This window comes from Acinonyx jubatus, chromosome A1 (genome assembly GCF_027475565.1).
Source record: "Acinonyx jubatus isolate Ajub_Pintada_27869175 chromosome A1, VMU_Ajub_asm_v1.0, whole genome shotgun sequence".
NCBI classification, from domain to species: domain Eukaryota; kingdom Metazoa; phylum Chordata; class Mammalia; order Carnivora; family Felidae; genus Acinonyx; species Acinonyx jubatus.
Genome location: NC_069380.1, coordinates 22,404,722 through 22,424,485, shown reverse-complemented (window position 1 = coordinate 22,424,485; position 19,764 = coordinate 22,404,722). Strand labels below are relative to the sequence as shown.

Here is a 19,764-nt window from a genome sequence, read left to right as displayed (position 1 = left end):
GTCTAGTTGCCAATATGGGAAGATAATTTCATGTGACAGTTAATCCTACTTGATCTGTGCTTCTCTATTAATTTGCAAGCATTGTTAAGAGAGGCAACCCTGACTCGTTCATTGCTATAACCACCGCAGGACATGGGTCACAGCAGACCACAATACCATATACTGGTTGAAAGCATCCTTTGAATACAGCTTTTTGTATACAAGAGACTGCCTGCATTGAAGATTCTTTTTGTTTTGTTTCATCCTAACTGCATCATCTATATTTTGCCCCAAGTTTACTAGAACAAAAAACAAAAAGAGGAGAGGGAAAAAAGAAAGAGGAAGAGAAAAAAACTAGAAAAGAAGTCAAAAGCAAGAAAAAAGAGGAAATTAATAAGAGGAGAAAAAGGGACCAAAGAAGAGATGCCTCTCATTGTATTGTAGGCTACCTTGTGCCTAGGAGAAGGGAAATCTTTCCAACACATTAACCAGTAATCCCGGTTTGTCGTTTCCCACCCTACCCCTCACTCTACCATTGTAAGTAACCAATTCCATTGTTTTCTGGTTTATTCTTCCTGTTTCGTTTCCTCCTTACATAAAAAATAGCAATTTTATATACTCTTGGGCAATTTGCATTTTTTTAAAACTCAGTTAACAATATATCTCCTGGAAATCATTCCATATCAGCTAACAGAGTTTTTGTTTTGTTTTGTTGGTTTGTTTAATCAACTGAGTATCCTAGTTTTTAAAGGAAGAAAATAAATAGCTCTTTTTGGTGTCTTTGATCAATTTCAATTATAGTACCTATTTAAAAATTAGAGTGGTGGAACACAGCCCATTGTGTTTGACACTCAAGTTAAGACATAATTGCATTAGTGGCATATTGAAATTACCACAATCAAAGAAATAACATTTGTAAGATTCAACTAACATTAACCATAAGATTAACATAATTTCATCTTTATTGGTCAGAACATTCTTGAAGATTTAAAAATGATTCAAGAATAAGTACTATTGTACAGTACTGTGAAAAAAAAACTGTTGAATTCTCTAGCATTGTAGAAAGTAGACTGATTTTTTTTCTCACATTATTTCAGTGTGATACAAAAATAACAGAGAAAACTAGCGTCAATTTGCACCACTTAAGGAATATAGTTTATGGAATATATGTGAGTATTATAGTTATCTTATTCTATTTTCTACATGATTTTAGCAGGCTATTATTACTATCAATGTTATAGCAGTATATCAATATATACTTCCTAAAAATCCACAATATACAGAATACCATACCTTTGAATTACAAATAACAGTAGCAACAATAATAATGGTTAAACAGTAACCCTGTGCCAAGTATTAAGTGCCTTATATTATCTCATTAAACTTTACAATAGCCAAAATGAACAGACACAATCATTGCCTCCATTTTATGGACATGTTTACAAAACTTGACCAACCATCACCAACCAGTCAGGGTTAGAGCCAATATTTGAACACAAGATGGATTTCAAAACTTCTCTCTTGGACCCTCTCCTGTATTTCAAGGATATTTTAAGTTTTCCTATGTACGTTCCCATTTTATTTTGTACTGACTGGCTGGGAAAGTTCCCTCCAAATATTTTTGTACCTGATTGTTTTAAGTTTCTGGAGCTCAGTATTCAGTCATCTTTAATCCTGTTCTGTCTAGATCCTTGTAAAGTTGTCTTCTAGGATAAAGTTAATGTGACTGAAAAACATAAATACATAAATTCTATTAGAGAAAATCAGAGAAGGAAAAGAATATACCATCTTGCAACTACAACAAGCTATTATTTATCTGAGAAGTATACAGTTTAAAAACTGTATTAGCTCTGTTATTAAAAAGTCAGTAGATAAGACACAGAAGCATAAACCACAATGTCTGGTAAAACTTAAAAAAATATGGCATACTAAAAAACAAAATGAACAAAGGAAAACACATGCCACAGAATGAGAGAAGATATTTTCAACATATATAACTGGTGGCTTACAAAGAATTTGTATCCAGAATAAATACCTAAGAATCAGTAACAAAAAAAACAATCCAATTTAGAAATGGGCAAAAGACAAGAAAACTCACAGAAACAATAAACATATTAAGAGATGCTCAAATTCACTATGGAAATGCAATCACAGTGAGACAGAGCTCACCCATCTGCAAAATTAAAGGGGGATAATAGCTAGTGTTGGTGAGGATACATATCATAAAGCACACTCATACTGCTGTAAGAAAAGCAACTGGTATAATCACTTTAGAGAGTAACTCAACAATATTTAGGCCAGAGCAGTGTCTTTTAATCTTTTTTTTTTTTTGATACATGTATGTACCTGAAACAAAAGTTCAACAAAATAATTCTTACTCTTATTATATGATGTGCTTAAGGACATCCTTTTTTCTATTTTTTCTGTCTTACTCTATTCTACTGTATCCTACTCTATTTTATCCTTTCCTATTTCACTATTTAAAAGAAAATGCTGGTCGGAGGAGCTAAGATGGCGGAACAGCATCGAAGTTTTTTTTGTGTCTCGTGTCCATGAAATACAGCCAAACCAACACTAAACCATGCTGCACACCTAGAAAACTGATCTGAGGATTAACACAACAATCTACACAACTGAACCACAGAATTCAGCAGGTACGTGGCACGGAAAAGTGAATTTGGGGAGCAAGAAGCCACAAAAGGTAGGGAACCGCTTTTGGGGGCGGAGACAGGACGGAGACTGGGGAGGGGGGTAGAATACGGGAAAAGCACCCCTCCCCAAAAGCAGCTGGAGAGAAAATGGAAAAGTGGAAACAGCTGCAGGGACTGAACTAAAAAGGGAGAAAGGAGAAAGGAGAGGGTTTAAATTCCATTAAGACTCTAAACACAGGGAGCGCAGAGTCTGCAACTCTGCAGCTCAATACCTGGATGTGCTCTGGTGTGAAGGGTGAATCCCCAGGAGTAGAGTGGATTCTGGGGTTCTTCAGGTCACGTGGGGAGAGGCGGTTCCCCTGCTGGGAGGACACCTGGTAGAGGCTGTGTGGGTCCCCCAAAGGCAAGGTCCAAGTGGACCCGGGAGAACAACCACATTCGCTGGTGCTGGAACAAGGTCGTTAAGGGTAAAGCCTGGTGCCAGATGTGTGTTGTGATTTTCCATACTCCCTGAAACACTGCTGCTGCACTATCTTGCGAACTTTTTCTGGGGAGGGCTGGCACCCAGCCATAGTCTCTGGGCATTGGCAGCGGCATGGCCCCACAAATGTTCCTGGGTGCGGCTGGCACCCAGACATTGCTCGATGAGACCCTCCTGCAGAGGGGCAGAAAGGGTCAAAGCCGCAGTCCCTCAGAAGTAAGAGGTCGGGAAAAACAGCCACATCTGAGACAAAACTCAGGAGGGAGGTGCTGCCTGGGGCTTGGTCATGGACTGTGTAAAAGAGGGAGTGGATAGAAGCCAAAGACAAAGGACTGGTGCACGATTGCTGATCGGGGAGAACAGAGTTCCAATACTAGAGACTGGCTAGCTGGGTGATGCCATTTTTACCACTCCTGCGCGTGCGCATGCGCACCCATGAGCACTACAACAATCCACCCCAGTAAGGTAAGCAGCACCATCTACTGGAGAACCCAGCCGTTACACTGAGTCCCGCGCAACTGGGCCAACCTTGATCTTCAGGAACACAAGTCTCTCCGCCTGCTTAGTTTATGGACTATAAAGTGCTTCATAGTTTGACTTCTAGGGGAAAATGAAGTGATTTCAGTCGTATTTCAGTATGTTCACTGGCCCATCTATTCAATTTTCTTTTTTTCTATTTTTTGTTTCTTTTCTTTTTCTTGAACACATAAAGAGAAAAACCTCATTTTTATTTTCAATTTTTATTAAAAATATTTTAATTTGGGGGGCACCTGGGTGGCTCACTCGGTTAAGCATCGGATGTCAGCTCAGGTCATGACCTCATGATTTGTGAGTTAAAGCCCCGCATCGGGCTCTGTGCTGACAGCTCAGAGCTTGGAGCCTGCTTCCTCTCTCTCTGCCCCTCCCCTGCTCATGATCTCTCTCTCTCAAAAATAAATAAACATTAACAAAAATGTAAACAATATTTTATTTTTTTCTACTGTATTTTTTACTTTTGGGTAAATTTTTTCAAATTCTATTTAATTCCACCAATTCATTTTAGTCACTTCAGTGTATTCATTTTTTCAAATTTTCAAACGATTTGTGTTTTTTTCGTTCCCCTGTTTTCTCTAATCGGTCAAGACCCTTTCAACACCCAGACCAAAACACACCTAAGATCTATCATCATATATTTGACTTTGTGTGTGTGTGTTTCTTTATTTTTAACACTTTTTTAATTTTTTTACCTCATTAATCCTTTTTCTCCCTTCAAAATGATGAAACGAAGGAATTCACCCCAAAGGAAAGAGCACGAAGAAACGACAGCCAAGGATTTAACCAACAGATATAGAAACAAGATGTCTGAACCAGAATTTAGAATCACGATAATACGAACACTAGCTGGAGTCGAAAATAGATTAGAATCCCTTTCTGCGGAGATAAAACACGTAAAAGCTAATCAGGATGAAATAAAACATGCTATAACTGAGCTGCAATCTTGGATGGACGCCACGGCAGCAAGGATGGATGGGGCAAAACAGGAATGAACGATATAGAGGACAAATTTATGGAGAATAATGAAGCAGAAAAAAAGAGGGAGATTAAGGCAAAAGAGCATGATTTAAGAATTAGAGAAATCAGTAATTCATTAAAAAGGAAAAAACATCAGAATCACAGGTGTTCCAGAAGAGGAAGAGAGAGAAATAGGGGTAGAAGGGTTATGTGAACAAATCATAGTGGAAAATTTTCCTAACCTAGGAAAAGACACAGATATCAAAACTCAGGAAGCACACAGAACTCCCATTAGATTCAACAAAAACTGACCATCAATAAGGCATATCATAGTCAAATTCACAAAATACTGAAGCCAGGAGAGAATCAGGAAAGCAGCAAGGGAAAAAATGTCCTTAACCTACAAGGGAAGACAGATCAGGTTTGTAACAGACCTATCCACAGAAACTTTGCAGGCCAGAAAGGAGTGGCAGGATATATTAATTGGGCTTGACTCAGAAAAATATGCAGCCAAGAATTTTTTATGCAGCAAGGGTGTCACTCAAAATAGGAGATAAAGTTTCCCAAACAAAACTTAAAGGAGTTCATGACCACTAAAACAACCCTGCAAGAGATTTTAACGGGGACTCTCTGAGGGGAGAAAAGATAAAATAAATAAATAATAAAAAAATAAATAAATAAATGAATACCAAAAGCAACAAAGACTAGAAAGGACCAGAGAACACCACCAGAAACTCCAACTCTACAAGCAACATAATGCCAATACATTCATATCTTCCAGTACTCACTCTAAACATCAATGGACTCAATGCTCCAATCAAAAGACATAGGGTAACAGAATGGATAAGAAAACAAGATCCATCTATATGCTGTTTACAAGAGACCTACTTTAGACCTAAAGACACCTTTAGACTGAAAGTAAGCGAATGGAGAACCATCTATCATGCTAATGGTCAACAAAAGAAAGCCAGAGTAGCCATATTTATATCAGATAATTTAGACTTTAAAATAAAGACTGTATCAAGAGATGAAGAAGGGCATTATATCAAAATCAAGGGGTCTACCCACCAAGAAGACCTAATAATTATAAACATTTATGCACCAAATGTGGCAGAACCCAAATATATAAATCAATCACAAATATAAGGAAACTCATCGATAGTAATACCATAAAAGTAGGAGACTTCAACACCCCACTCACAGCAATGGACAGATCATCTAATCAAAAAATCAACAAGGAAACAATGGCTTTGAATAACACACTGGACCAGATGGACTTAAGAGATATATTCAGAACATTTCATCCTAAAGCAGCAGAATATACATTCTCCTCCAGTGCACATGGAACGTTCTCCAGAACAGACCACATACTGGGACACAAATCAGCCCTCAGCAAGTACAAAGGATCGAGATCATACTGTGCATATTTTCAGACCATAATGCTATGAAACTCGAAATCAACCACAAGAAAAAATTTGGAAAGGTAACAAATACTTGGAGACTGAAGAACATCCTACTGAAGAATGAATGGGCTAACCAAGCAGTGAAAGATGAAATTAAAAAGTTCATGGAAGCCAATGAAGATGATAACACCACAACCCAAAACCTCTGGCACACAGCAAAGGCAGTCATAAGAGGAAAGTATATAGCAATCCAGGCCTTCCTAAAGAAGGAAGAAAGATCTCAGATACACAACCTAACCTGAGGCCTTAAAGAGCTGGAAAAAGAACAGCAAATAAAACCCAAAACCAGCAGAAGATAGGAAATAATAAAGATTAGAGCAGAAACTAATGCTATCAAAACCAAAAAAAAAAAAAAAAAGTAGAATAGATCAATGAAACCAGAAGCTGGTTCTTTGAAAGAATTAAGAAAATTGATAAACCACTAGCCAGTTTGATCAAAAGGAAAAAGAAAAGGACCCAAATACATAAAATCAAGAATGAAAGAGGAGAAATCACAACCAACACAGCAGAAATAAAAACAATAATAAGAGAATATTATGAGCAATTATATGCCAATAAAATGGGCAACCTGGAAGAAATTGACCAATTCCTAGAAACATATATACTACCAAAACTGGAACAGGAAGAAATAGAAAATTTGAACAGACCCATAACCAGTAAGGAAATCGAATTAGGAATCAAAAACCTCCCAAAAAACAAGAGTCCAGGACCAGATGGCTTTCCAGGGCAATTCTACCAAACATTTAAGGAAGAGTTAACAACTACTCTCTTGAAGCTGTCCCAAAGAATAGAAATGGAAGGAAAACTTCCAAACTCTTTCTATGAAACCAGCATGACCTTGATTCCAAAACCAGACAGAGACCCCACTAAAAAGGAGAACTACAGACCGATTTCCCTGATGAACATGGATGCAAAAATCCTCAAGAAGATATTAGCCAACCAGATCCAACGATACATTAAAAAAATTATTCACCACGACCAAGTGGGATTTATACCTGGGATGCAAGTCTGGTTCAATATCTGCAAAACAATTAACATGATTCACCACATCATAAAAGAAAGGACAAGAACCATATGATCCTCTCAATAGATGCAGAGAAAGCATTTGACAAAATACAGCATCTTTTCTTGATAAAAACCCTCCAGAAAGTAGGGATAGAAGGATCATACCTCAAGATCATAAAAGCCATATATGAAAGACCCAATGCTAATGTCATCCTCAATGGGGAAAAACTGAAAGCTTTCCCCCTAAGGTCAGGAACAAGACAGGGATGTCCACTCTCGCCACTGTTATTCAACATAGTATTGGAAGTCTTAGCCTCTGCAATCAGACAACACAAAGAAATAAAAGGCATCCAAATCAGCCAGGAGGAGGTCAAACTTTCACTCTTTGCAGATGACATTATACTCTGTATGGAAAACCCAAAAGATTCCACCAGAAAACTGCTAGAAATGATTTATGAGTAGAGCAAAGTTGCATGATATAAAATCAATGCACAGAAATCGGTTGCATTCCTATACACCAACAATGAAGCGACAGAAAGAGACATCAAGAAATCAATCCCATTTACAATTTCACCAAAACCCATAAAATACCTAGGAATTAATCTAACCAAAGAGGTGAAAAATCTATACACTGAAAACTATAGAAAGCTTATGAAAGAAATTGAAGAAGACACAAAAAAATGGAAAAAGATTCCATGCTCCTGGATGGGAAGAACAAATATTGTTAAAATGTAGATACTACCCAAAGCAATCTACATATTGAATGCAATCCCTATCAAAATATTTACACCAGCATTCTTCACAGAGCTAGAACAAACAATCCTAAAATTTGTATGGAACCAGAGAAGACCCTGAATAGCCAAAGCAATCTTGAAAAAGAAAACCAAAGCAGGAGGCATCACAATCCCGGACTTCAAGCTATACTACAAAGCTGTAATCATCAAGACAGTATGGTACTGACACAAGAACAGACACTCAGATCAATGGAACAGGGAACCCAGATATGGACCCACAAAAGTATGGCCAACTAATCTTTGACAAAGCAGGAAAGATTATCCAATGGAATAAAAACAGGCTCTTCAACAAGTGGTTCTGGGAAAAATGAACCTGGACCACTTTCTTATACCATACATAAAAATAAACTCAAAATGGATAGAAGACTTCAATGTAAGACAGGAAGCCATCAAAATCCTCAAGGAGAAAGCAGGCAAAAACCTCTTTGATCTTGGCCACAGCAACTTCTTACTCAACACGTCTCCGGAGGCAAGGGAAATAAACACAAAAATGAACTACTGGGACCTCATCAAAATAAAAAGCTTCTGCACAGCGAAGGAAACAATCAGCAAAACTAAAAGGCAACCGACAGAATGGGAGAAGATATTTGCAAATGATATATCAGATAAAGGGTTAGGATCCAAAATCTATAAAGAACTTATCAAACTCAACACCCAAAAAAACAAATAATCCAGTGAAGAAATGGGCAAAACACATGAATAGACACTTCTCCAAAGAAGACATCCAGATGGCCAACCGACACATGAAAAATTGCTCAACATCACTCATCATCAGGGAAATAAAAATCAAAACCACAATGAGATACCACCTTACACCTGTCAGAATGGCTAACAGTAACAACTCAGGCAACAACAGATGTTGGCAAGGATGGGCAGAAAGAGGATCTCTTTTGCATTGTTGGTGGGAATGCAAGCTGGTGCAGCCACTCTGGAAAACAGTATGGAGGTTCCTCAAAAAATTACAAATAGAACTAGCCTACAACCCATCAATTGCACTACTAGGTATTTATCAGGGATACAGGTATGCTGTTTCGAAGGGACACACGCACCCCAATTTTTATAGCAGCACTATCAACAACAGCTAAACTATGGAAAGAGCCCAAATGTCCATTGAGGGATGAATGGATAAAGAAGATGTGGTACATATATTCAATATATTATTACTCAGCAATCAAAAAGAATGAAATCTTGCCATTTGCAACTACGTGGATGGAACTGGAGGGTATTATGCTAAGCGAAATTAGTCAGAGACAGGCAAATATGACTTCACTCATATGAGGACTTTAGGACACAGAACAGATGAACGTAAGGGAAGGAAAGCAAAAATAACAAAAACAGGGAGGGAGACAAAACATAAGAGACTCAAATATGGAGCACAAACAGAGGGTTACTGGAGGGGTTGTGGGGGGGGGATGGGCTAAATGGGCAGGGGCCATTAGGGAATCTACTCCTCAAATTATTGTTGTACTATATGCTAACTAATTTGGATGCAAATTAAAAAAATAAAATTAAAAAAAAAAGAAAATGCTAGTCTCAACTCACTAAAATAATTTCATGATCACTAAGAAGTCACACCTTACAGCTTGGACAGTGCTGGCCTAGATAAACTCTAGAGCATATTCACAATTGTTTGCAATAGAAGAACACTAGAAATAGCAAACAGAATTGATCAACAGGATTCCTCAACAGAATTTATCAACTGTGGCATGTGGATACCATACAGCAATTAAAATTAGACAGAATCAACACAGATAAATCTCCAAAATAATTTTAGCCAAAAACCACTCAGTCACAGAATGATACAGATGGTACACTATTTGATAAATTAATTCATCAAATTTAATAAAGTTTAAAACATGCAGAAGACAATACTATTTTAATGTGTCATGGATACTGACATATACATGAGTGGAGTCTGACGGGAATTTTTTTTAATAGGAAAGTTTTGATAAGGGTAATGCGAAAGATAAAATTTTCCATGTAATTCTTTCAGTGAATTGGTATGATTGGCTTTTCCATCTGAGAAGGCAGTTTTCAAGATATTAAACTTAAATTATATTAATAATCTGAGTATAGGAGAATAGTTACCCAATGTTAAAGAAAACACCATTTTGGAGTCAAAATACATCCATTCTAATATTGCCTCTACCATCAACATAAGAATTCAATAAAGTCTTGATAATCACAACTCATAAACCACAATCTCTTTTGCCATCAGAAAAAGAAAATTTTATCAATACCAAAAGAAGATAACAAATAAATAACATGGACAAACTATAGTATCTTAAATGCCATGGAAGAAATTTCAAAATAGACAAAAAGTTTACTATTAGCATATTAGAATGGCAAAAATGTATTTTCTACTTCTGGTCCAAAACTGCTTACAATGATCCAGCAATTACACTACTATGTATTTACCCAAAGAATACAAAAAATACTGATTCGAGGGGATATAAGCATACCAATGTTTATAGCAGCATTATCAACAATAGCAAAATTATGGAAAGAGCCCAAATGTCCACTGTCTGATGAATGGATAAAGACGTGGTGTGTGTATGCATGTATGTGTGTGTATGTATGTGTGTATATACATATACATATACACACACACACACACACACACATATATATATGGAATATTACTCAGCCATCAAAAAGAATGAAATCTTGCCATTTACAATGACGTGGTAGAGCTAGAGAGTATTAAACTAAGCAAAATAAGTTGGTCAGAGAAAAATACCATATGATTTCACTCATGTGGAATTTAAGAAACAAAACAGATGAATGTGGGCCGGCGGGGGAGGGGGGGGAGGCAAACCAGAAAACAGACTCTTAACTAAAGAGAACAAACTGAAGGTTGCTGGAAGAGAGGATGGCAGTTGAACAGGTAATGGATATTAAGAAGGGCACTAGTGATAAGCACTGGGTGTTGTATGTAAGTGATGAATCACTAAATTCTACACCTGAAAGTAGTTTTACACTGTATATTAGCTAACTGCAATTTAGATAAAAACTTGAAAAAAAATTTTTTTTAAATAAAACTGTTGAGGTACCTGGGTGGCGCAGCCAGTTAAGCATCTGACTCTTCGTTTCAGCTCAGGACATGATCTCACAGTTCGTGGATTGAACCCTGAGTCAGGCTCCTCATTGACAGCATGGAGCCTGCTTGGGATTCCCTCTCCCTCTCTCTCTCTGCTCCTCCCCCAATCATGCACATGCGTGTGCTCTCTTTCAAAATAAACTTAAAAAACAAAATTAAAATAAAATAATAAAATAAAATGAAATGAAGTAAAATAAAATAAATACAATACAATGCAATACAATAAAACTGTTTACAAATTTCCCCCTTTTCTGCACAGGAGGGCAATGTTTCTTATAGACCTCTTATAGACCTCTTCTTCTCTTATAGAGAAGAGGTTGGCATCTGTATTAGGAAGATCTCTTCACAGTGATAGAGTGTCACAGATTAAGATCATTCCATACATGGGGTGCCTGGGTGGCTCAGTCAGTTGAGCATCCGACTTTGGCTCAGGCCATGATCTCACAGTTTGTGGGTTCGAGCCCCGCATCAGGCTCTGTGCTGACCGCTTGCTCAGAGCCTGGAGCCTGCTTCAGATTCTGTGTTTCCCTCTCTCTCTCTGCCCCTCCCCTGCTCACACTTTGTCTCACTCTGTTTCTCAAAAATAAATGAATGTAAAAAAAAAAAAAAAAAGATTATTCCATACAATTCTTACTACATGTTACTGTTTTTTTCCTTACATGTGTTTTCACACTTACAACTTGACTCATGTATGTTGTTAATTATTCATATTAATAAGTGCCTATGCTTCGCAAAACAGTTTCTTATGAATTTCCTTTTTTTGGAATGTAATAAGAACTATGTTATTACAGAATCATACCATACTCACATTTGCTTCGCAATATAAAAAAATGAGAGAATGCCTTTTCAAAGAAGAAATTCCTACCACTGATCTCTGCCTTTAGAGGACCTAAATTGGATACTCACAGGGCCAATGTTTCAAGTTTTTGCAACAGTAATTTTCAAAAGCAAATATACATCAACAAAGGTAATTTTTTTGTATAACATTTTTTTTTTTTTTTTTTTTTTTTTTTTTGCTTTGTGCAAGTTTCATTCCAATGTGGGAAGCTAACAATCATAATAGGTACATTATACTGTATATTGAAAAGTGATGGTGCCATAAAAATGAAAATGGAGCAAGATAGGAGGGATCAGGAGTCTTGAAGTTGATTATAAGGTTTTCAATTTTGAACAGGGGGGTCAGAGAGCTTCCCTGACTATATAATATCTAAGGAAAGACTTGAAGAAAGGAAGAAGTGAGCTCTGAGTACATCTAGAGCAAAAGTGATCCACACACAAAATCTATCCACTGCTAAAGCTCTGAGGTAAGTAGGTTTGAGCAGAAAAGTGACAAGATCTGATCTTGTTTTGAGTCGCACTAGTTCTGTGCTGATATTTCTATTATTTTCTCTTTTTTATTGAGGTGTAATTGACATGCAACATTACTTTCAGGTGTATAACATAATGATTCAACATCTGTATACACTGTGAAATGGTCACCACAATAAATCTATTCACCACCATAAGTTACAAGAAAAAAAGTTGTTTCTTATAATGAGAACTTTCAAGATCTACTCTTCTGGCAACACTCAAAATATGCACCTACAATATTATTGACTATAGTCACCATGCTGCACATCACACTCCATGTCGTATTCATTTCATACCCTGAAGTCTGTACCTCGGAACCCCCTTCATTCATTTCATCGCTCCCCCAACCCCCTCACTCCTGGCAACCACCACCCTTTTCTCCATCTCTATAACTTTTGTTTGTTGTATTACTTAGATTCCACATATAAGTGAGATCGTACAGTATTTGCCTTTCTCTGATTTATTTCACTTAGCATAGTGGCCTCTAGGTCCATCCATGTTGTTTCAAATGGCAAGATCTCATTCTTTTCTATGGCTAAGTAGTATTCTGTTGTGCATATACACCACACGTTCTTTATCCATTCATCTATCTGTGGGCACTTAGGTTGTTTTTATATGTTGGCTCTTGTAAATAATGCTGCAATGAACACAGGGGTGAATATATCTTTTCAATTTAGTGTTTTCATTTCCTTTCAGTAAAAACCCAGAAATGGAATTGCTGGATCATATGCGATTTTGAGGAACCTGTTTTCCATAGTGGCTGCACAACTGACATTCCCACCAACAAGGCACAAGGGTTCCCTTTTCTTCACAACCTTGCCAACACTTGTTATTTCCTGGCATACTGATAACAGCCATTCTAACAGGTGCAAGGTGACATGTCATTGTGGTTTTGACTCGCATTTCTCTGATGATTAGTGATGTTGAGCATCTTTTCCTGTGCCTGTTGGCCATCCGTATGTCTCCTTTGGAAAAATGTCTATTCAGATCCTGTGCCCATTTTTAATTGTTTATTTGCTATTGAGTTATATGAGTTCTTCATATTTGAATATTAAATCCTTATCAAATATATGATTTGCAAATTTTTTTTTCCCATTTTGTAGGTTGCCTTTTCATTTTATTGATGGTTTCCTTTGTTGTGCAGAAGCTTTTTAGTTTGATGTAGTTCCACTTGTTTATTTTTGTTTTTGATGTCAGATCCAAAAAACACTGCCAAGACCAATACCAAGAGGCTTACTGCCCATGTTTTCCCCTAGTTGTATGGTTTCAAGTCTTACATTCTAGTCTTTAGTTCATTTTGAGCTAATTTTTGTGTATAGTTTAAGTAATCTAGTTTCATTCTTTTGCATGTAATTATCCAGTTTTCCCAACACCACTTATTAAAGAGGCTGTCCTTATCCCCATTGTATATTCTTGCATTGTGGGGCAGAAATTAATTGAACATATGCATAGGTTTATTTCTGGGCTCTCTATTCTGTTTCATTGGTCTAGGAGTCTGATTTTATGCCAATATCAACCTGTTTTGATTACTATGGCTTCATAATTTGGTTGAAATCAGGAAACATGATACCTCCAGCCTTGCCCTTCTTTTTCAAGATTGCTTTGGCTACACAGGGTCTCATACAAATTTTAGGATTATTTGTTATACTTCTGTGAAAAATGCCCTTGGGACTGATAGGAATTGCATTGAATATTTGCTTTGAGTAATAGGGACATTTTAACAATATTAATTCTTCCAATCCATAAGCATGGGATATCTTTCCAATTATTTGTGTCTTCAGCAATTTCTTCCATCAATGTCTTATAATTTTCAGTGTGCAAGTCTTTCACCTCCTTGCTTAAATTTATTCTTAGGTATTTTATTATTTTTGATGTAATTGTAAATGGGATTTTTAAAATTTCTCGTTCTCACAGTTTGTTAGTGTATAGAAATGCAACAGATGGGGCACCTGGGTGGCTCAGTGGGTTGAGCATCCGACTTTGGCTCAGGTCATGATGTCGTGGTTTATGAGTTCGAACCCCACATCGGGCTCACTACTGTCAGCCTGTGAGTGCAGAGTCCACTTCGGATCCTCTGTCTCCCTCTCTGCCCCTCCCCCACTTGCACTCTCCCAAAAATAAAATATATGTTTTTTAATGCAACAGATTTTTGTATGTTGGTTTTATATCCTGCAACTTTACTGAATTCATTTATTTATTTTTTACTGAATTAAAGAATCCAACAGTTTTTTGGTGGTATCTTTACGGTTTTCTATATATGAAATCATGTCACAAATAGTCAAAGGTTTCTTTCTTTCCAATTTGCATGCTATTTATTTATTTATTGCCTAATTGCTCTAGGACTTCTAACACTATGTTGTATTAAAATGGCAAGAGTAGGCATCTTTGTCTTTTACCTAATCTTAAAGAAAAAGCTTTCAGCTTTTCATCATTGAGTATGATGTGAGCTCTGGGCTTGTCATATATGGCCTTTATTATGTTGAGTGGGTATGTTACCTCTTTACCCACTCTGATAAGAGTTTTGTTTTTGTTTTTTTTTTTAAGATTTTTTTTAACATTTCTTTTTAATATTTATATTTGAGAGAGAGAGAGAGAGAGAGAGAGAGAGCGAGCATGACCAGGGAAAGGGTAGCAAGAGAAGGAGACACAGAATCTGAAGCAGGCTCCAGGCTCCGAGCTGTCAACACAGAGCCTGACGCAGGGCTCAAACCCACAAACTGGGAGATCATGACCTGAGCTGAAGTGAGAAGCTTAACCAACTAAGTGACCCAGGTGCCCTGACAGTTTTTTTCTTAAACAGATGTTGAACTCTGTCCAATGCTTTTCTGCATCTATTGAGATGATTATATGTTTTTTATCCTTTATTTTGTTAATGTGGTGTATCATGTTGATTAATGTGTGAATGTTGCCATCCTTGATCCCTGGAATAAATCCCAGTTGATCATGATATGATCTTTTTAATGTATTCGTGAATTCATGTTATATTTGCTAATAATCTGTGTGCAGTATTTGCAAATATTTTGATGAGAATTTTTGCATCTATGTTCATCAGGGATAGTAAACTATAAAATCCTTTTTTGTTGTTGTTCTGTTTTGTTCTGTTTTGTTTTGTTTTGTGATATCCTTGTCTGGTTTGGGTATCAAGGTAATGCTGGCCTTGTAAAATAAGTTTGGAAGCATTCCCTTCTCCTTAATATTTTGGAAGAGGTTAAGGACAGATATTAAATCTTCTTTAAATGTTTGGTAGAATTTACCAGCAAAGTCATGAACTTTTATTTGTTGGGAAGTTTTTGATGACTGATACAATTGCCTTACTGTAATACACCATAATCAGTCTATTAAGATTTTCTATTTCTTCATGATTCAGTCATGGAAAGTTTCTAGGAATGTATCCATTTCTTCTCATTGTCCAATTTGTTGAGCTATAATTCTTCATAGCAGTCTCTCATGGTCTACTGCATTTGTGGTATCAGTTGTAACTGCTCTTTCATTTCTGATTTTATTTGAACTCTTTTTTTTTCTTGGTGAGTCTAGCCAAAGGTTTGGCAACCTTTTGTTTGTCTTTTCAAAGAAACAGGTTTTAGTTTCATTGATCTTTTCTATTATTTTTTGTTTCTGTTTCATGTGCACTCTGATCTTTGTTATTTCCTTCCTTCTACTATGTTTGGCTTCATCTGTTCTTTTCTAGCTTCTTTAAGTGTAAAGTTAAGTTGTTTGAGATTTTTCATGTTTATTCAGGTAGGTCTGAATCCCTTACGAACTTCCCTCTTATAACTACTTTTGATGAATCACATAGATCTTGTAAGTTATATTTCCATTTTCATTTCTCAAGGTTTTGTTTTGTTTTGTTTTTTCTCCTTTGAGTCTTTTGATTGACCCATTGGTCAGCAGAATGCTGTTTAATCTCCACATGATTTTCTGATCTTTGTCTCTCTTTTCTCCTTCTGCGACCCCCTATAATGCTAATGCTACTCTATGTTGTCCCATAGCTTCTTTAAGCTATCTCATTTTTTTTTTTTCCTTTTTGCTGTTCTGTTTAAGTAAGTTCCACTCCCCTGTCTTCTTGATTACCAATAGTTTCTTCTGCTTCATATAGCCTGCTGTTGAACCCCCTCTAGCATATTTTTCAGTTCAGTTATTGTATTCTTCAGCTCTGTGACTTCAGTTGGTACTTTCTTATATTTTCTCTTTGTTGAAGTTCTCACTGTGTTCATTCATTCTTCTCCCAATTTAGGTGAACATCTTTTTGACCATTAATTTGAATTCTTTACCAGGTAAATTACTTACATCCACTTTAAGGTTTTTGAGGGTGTCTTTTTTTTTTGTCCCCCTGAGGTTTTACCTTGTTCCTTCATTTGTAACATATTCCTTTTTCCTCATTTTGCTTTACCCTCTGTGTTAGTTTATATCTAATGAGAGAAACAACTACCTTTCCCAGTCTTAAAGTGGCTTTGTACAGATGAACTTTATCTTTAAACTTTGCCCTAGCTCTTGGTTGTCTCTTGAACCATTATGACTATCTAAGGAGTCTGATTTATTCTTGATAGGTCCCAGTTTTTGAAGGTATGCCAAGAACTGTCCGTGTTCCAAAGGGGGGAATCTCAGTCAGCACCTAGTTTTAGGCTGATTGGAAGCCAGACCCTCAGGCAGCAGCTTTTAGAATATGCAAATACATACAGTCCTATGAAACAAGTATAGACTCTCTTAATGTAAGCGATCTGACTGTCCCCTGAGTGACAGTTGCAAAAACTGGAGCTTCAGACCATTGCATAAGCTCCTTTCTGGGAGGCCCTGGCAAACAGTAATGAGGCTAAGGGAAAGCACAAAGATGGCATCCCCTTGCCTATATTCCCTGAGAGGACATTTGTAAGCCTCTACATATGTGGCAGACCTGAAGTCTGCCCCTCAGGCTGAAGTGTCAGAACAAGTAAATAGGCCTTTTTCACAAACAGACTGGGGGTGTGTTTCAGTCTGCTGTCTGTGCAGTGCCCTGGGGGTGACAGCCTATCGAGAACTGTCTCTCCATTTATTACAGGCCCATGGAACCCAGGAAAAACAACCATGCCTGCCCATGGTATCTAGGTAGAGCAAGAGTGCAAAATAGTACACACCAGCACATCTGTCCCCAGACAGAGTCCCAACTGGTCCCTGCCCCTCCAGCAGATGCTTTAAGATTAGAAAATAAATTTTCACATATAGTCTAGGCGCTTTTCAAACTGCTGCTTTTGTGCTGGTTCCTGAGTGAGTCTGCATGCAAGCCCTTTCCGAGAAATATCTCAGTTCTACTATATAGCCTTTTGGGTCTCCTGGTTGTGAGATCCATTTTCCATCTGGTTTTCAAAGCTAGATGTTTGGAGGGCTCATCTCTTCACTGCAGGTCCCAGGGATTGCGGTGCCTGATGTGGGGCATAAACCCCTCATTCATCAAGGAGAAGCTCCAGATTTGTGAGATTCCTCCCAACTGTGGGTCACCACTCTGGCAGTGGGGTTTTTGGTGAGACTGTCTCACACATGACCCTCTTACTGCTTTGATGTGAAGAAGCTATTCAGCTAGTTCTCAGGTCTTTCTCAGAGGGAATTTTTCCATACGTAGCTGTAGATTTGGTATGTCCATGGGAGGAGCTGAGTACACCCACCATCTTGGACCACCCCCCTAACATTTCCTATTATATCTGGTTTCTTAAACTTGTATAGTTCAACAGTTTATTTCCAAATTATCCTTGTTTGGAACAGATAAGTTCTTATTCTTATAGACTGTATTTTGAGAGCTTTCCCTACACTCTGAATAACTACACAGTTGAAGACTGGTGGATAAGAAGACAGTCTTTTGATAACTGAACATGATAAACATATCAACTCCTAATCCTCTCAAAGAGCAGGTCAAATAATTCAGTTCCCTGCAAAAAGCATATAATAGGTAGCCTCTACATATTATTGTTGGCAATCAATGTTAATCAGTGTGTTTACTAGTAGGACAATGTGTCATATTACTTGGTAATACCTCTGACCCAAATAAAGAGTTAAGCTGATTATAGGACATACGTTCGTTTGCCTAATTTATTCAACAAATGTTGATTTGGTACCTGCAGAAGGCACTAAGCCAAAGTAAATACATAAAAGAAAAAACAAAATAATATGGAGCAAAAGGATAACCACCTCCCAGGTGCTTGTGTCAACATTACCCCAACACAATGGTACTTGTGGGCCTTAAGAGCTAATAACCAAGACACATTGTATCTATGAGAGCAAAGCATTTTCCATGGAAACGGATATTTTGCAATTGATCAGGAGCTTCTAAAAGCTGATAACCATTCTTTAGAAGTAATCCCTGAAGAAAAAAAGAAAAACACAGTAATTTCTGCAAATAAAGCCCAGTGTTATGTACCTTTTTAATCCAATTTAATAATATGAGGTCAACTTCAAAGCTGTGCTTTAAAAATATAATATATAAAAAAGTGTCCTTGCAATATAGAACTCAGTTCCTTTAACAATTTCCCCCATCTGGGCAACACAGTTGATGATGCTTTTATAATCAAAGAAGTAGGACATTAAAGAAAACTAATGTCTTTTAGGATGCCAACACACAGTTTACAGTGTGTTAATGAGCTCCAGGCAAAGTAAATGTCAATGGGGTACTGATGATTCCCAACTATATGCTAGCTGAATCATTAAATGGATGTCATCTGTGAGTTATGAATGATAAAAATATAATATAAAATAAGAAATGATGATCCCAATGATCATTTGTAAAGGATGATAGCTATAATTTACCTCCACTTGAATGAGAGGTCCTAAGCCTGTGACAATAGTGAAACACCTACACAGCTGCTAACTAATGTGAGGCAATTAAAAATAGGATGGACAAAACTGAAAAACTAAAATCACAACTAAAAGGTACCACCTCAAAGGAAATGGTATTGCCATGTTTACGATAAGCATCAAACTGACTTTTAGAACACACAGACATCATTGCCGCTTTAATTAGGTTTATATAAAGGAAGGGTTTCAAATTTCATCAAGAGAGATGAGGCAGATCTTCAGTCCCAAGCAAATTTGTATTTAGTTTGAAGAGATTACCGAGCTCGTCAAAGTCAGCCTTTTCAACTACACATAGCAAAAGTGCCCCTTCCAAATATGAAAAATTATCAAGATATATTGATGTTTTTCTGTTGTTATACTAGCTAAAATAAGTTGATACTTGAGACATTTGTAAATCCACTTGAAATTTAGGTCCTTATAGATATAGTACAGTTAAAAAAAAATCCTAACATGCCTACGAAATAGAATCCTAATTGTGAAAGATCCTTATCCCACAACATAAACATTCCTTCAGCATGGTAGGCTCTCTTAGCCTTGGCTCATTTCCATTTGGGATTCGTTTTGTTCAGTATCATATACATTCATTACAATACAGAACATATAATGTGATCACTATTTATGATTTACTTAC

The 19,764-nt window shown here is 37.0% G+C and overlaps 1 protein-coding gene across 14 annotated transcripts in view; it reads right to left on the bottom strand.

The window, feature by feature from the left end:
• RCBTB2 (RCC1 and BTB domain containing protein 2) overlaps positions 1-19,764 on the bottom strand; it is a 58,653-nt gene that overhangs the window by 26,576 nt on the left and 12,313 nt on the right. For 11 of the 14 annotated variants that reach the window (XM_053215397.1, XM_053215419.1, XM_053215411.1 and 8 more), the window contains one exon: positions 1,607-1,705. The gene's annotated coding sequence lies outside the window, so the exon portion shown is untranslated. Of the gene's footprint in view, positions 1-1,606; positions 1,706-2,902; positions 3,975-19,764 lie in introns of those variants that run through there. The other 3 variants (XM_053215396.1, XM_053215416.1, XM_053215408.1) reach the window with 3 other exon arrangements.